Here is a 2309-nt window from a genome sequence, read left to right on the forward strand (position 1 = left end):
AGCGGGGGGAAGCTATGACTACAGTGTGCTGTTCATTCCATTATAGTTCCATTGGAATTTCATACTAATAACATATTCAAAGAATGTAATAATACTAGCTTATATACCTGGCATTGCCCGTTGTCTATATAAATATTCTCTAATGCTATTTCTTACTTAGAAATACCCATTGTTGTCTTTGGTCCAGTTAGAGAAGTAAAGAAAAACATCCACAATTTTTTAAAAATTATTTATTTATTTTTAACACTTCATAGTCTGTAAGATTTTGTTATTTTTAAAAAATATTTATTAATTGTTCATTCTTCTTAAAAACCTCTGGAATGTGCAACATATAATGGGAACAGCATGGGGACGGCATGTGCTTGTTTTCTGACCCACTGTGCTTTATGGATGGCGTGTTCATTGTAAAACTTGTTTGTAAACAACATCTTTGGTTTTTCCACCTGGAGCCTGGGGCATAGATAAAGAAATGATTTAGTGAGCACGCTGCATAAAACTGCCGTCGCTCACAGTAATTTCACTTTCTTAGCTTTCAGCTGAACTTATCATTTTTACATACCGTATATACTCGAGTATTAGCCGACCTGAGTATAAGCCGAGACAATAAGTTTCACCACAAAAAAATGGGAAAACTTATTGACTCGAGTATAAGCTGAGGTATACTCGAGTATATACTAGGTAAAACAAAACCTCCATACTCACCTCCCAGCCGGGTCTGTGTCTGTGCGACAAGCTGCTTAAAATCACCCCACTGTCCTCTCTGGCTCTGTCAGTGCTGTGTAAGTAAGTGCTGTGATTGGATTGAGCGCCAGCCAATCACAGCTGGCGCTCGATCCAATCACAGCACTTTCTTACACAGCACTGACGGCAGAGGATTTGAAAGCCAAGCAGGGAGATGACAGCGGGAAGAATTCTAAAGCAGCTTGGTTGGCTGTGAATGATTGAGCAATGGTTGTGATTGGCTGACGCTCGATCCAATCACAGCTCTTACTTACACAGCGCTGACGGCGGAGGATGACAGAGCCGAGCAAAGAGGACGGCGGGGGATGACAGCGGAGAGAATTCAAGCAGCCTGCCGCTAGGGACACAGACGCCGGCTGGGAGGTGAGTATGGAGGTTTTTTTTACAAGCCTTCCCTGACTCAAATATAAGCAGAGAGGGGCATTTTCAGCACAAAAAAATGTGCTGAAAAACTAGGCTTATACTCGAGTATATACAGTATATAGATTTAGCAGTATTATAAATAGATACATAGATAAATAAACAGAATGAATGTATCCATGAATAGACCTTGACATAATAGTGCATCCTGATGTACTATTATGTTAATGTGATTGCACAAGCATTGAGTCCACTCATTCACTGTCAGGACCATGACTGAGACCAACACTACTGAGAAAACTAGGGATGTTTAGAGACATCTAAAGAAATTCATTAAAGCATAGTACCTTATTTGGGCCATTAGGATCCACACAATCCATTCGGTAGATCCATTCCGTTTCTTTTTGAAGTAATCCCTTATTAATATCTCCTCTCCTTCCGTAGGTTCTTATCGATTGTATTCCCTGAAACCTCAGCTGATTAACATCAGTGTTGTGGAAGTGTCACACATGGTTCGCCAGGGGTGTATTTTTTTCCTCCTGATGTTGCCGTGTGCGCCAACACCCTTCCTCTTAACTGCTGTACTGTTTTCCCTAGGGCGTGGGCAAGTAGCAACATATGTCACGTACTATGTTTTGCAATTGATAAATTCTCGGATTTTGTACATGTTCTGGGTATGAACTCTACTTTGGATCTAGTCAAAAGATATCGCTCCTTTATTTGGCATCCGCCTTAGTATAATTAGTCTACGAGGATTTTAGTGCTAATCTGACATATCCACATGGACTATGTATATGGTTGGTTGAAACTATTTGTAACCCATTTAGGGCTCAGTCAGACGGGCATTTTAACATGTGATTTTTTTGTGTGCAGAACGCATACGGACAAAAAATTAGTTTGACCGGAGCAAGCGTCACGCTGAAAAAAATGCACTTGGCAGCATTTATGCGCACATAAAGTGCGGTGCTTGCTATCCCCTGCTGCGGCTGTGACAGCTGCAACAGGGGATTCCTTGGATGTGAAACCCCTGGATGTTGTCACATCCAGCGGTTTCACCTTTGGTCAACAGGGCCGGCGGCAGCAGCGGCGGCCCCATTGACATACAGAGAAGATCGCGATCTTCTGCTGCGGTTGTTACAGCCGCAGCGGGGGATTCCTTGGATGTGAATCCCCTGGATGCTGTCGCATCCAGAGGTTTCATCTGTGGT

General features: G+C 42.4%; 1 long non-coding RNA gene across 1 annotated transcript; it reads right to left on the bottom strand.

Moving 5' to 3' along the window:
* Positions 1–215: 215 nt before the first annotated feature.
* Positions 216–1658, bottom strand: LOC136626946 (uncharacterized). The gene is made up of 2 exons (XR_010792718.1): positions 1449–1658; positions 216–450 (listed from the first exon to the last, which is right to left on the bottom strand). It is a non-coding gene; the product is annotated as an uncharacterized lncRNA (long non-coding RNA).
* Positions 1659–2309: the final 651 nt, after the last annotated feature.

The sequence above is a fragment of the Eleutherodactylus coqui genome, chromosome 5 (assembly GCF_035609145.1).
Source record: "Eleutherodactylus coqui strain aEleCoq1 chromosome 5, aEleCoq1.hap1, whole genome shotgun sequence".
In the NCBI taxonomy this organism is placed as follows: Eukaryota; Metazoa; Chordata; class Amphibia; order Anura; family Eleutherodactylidae; genus Eleutherodactylus; species Eleutherodactylus coqui.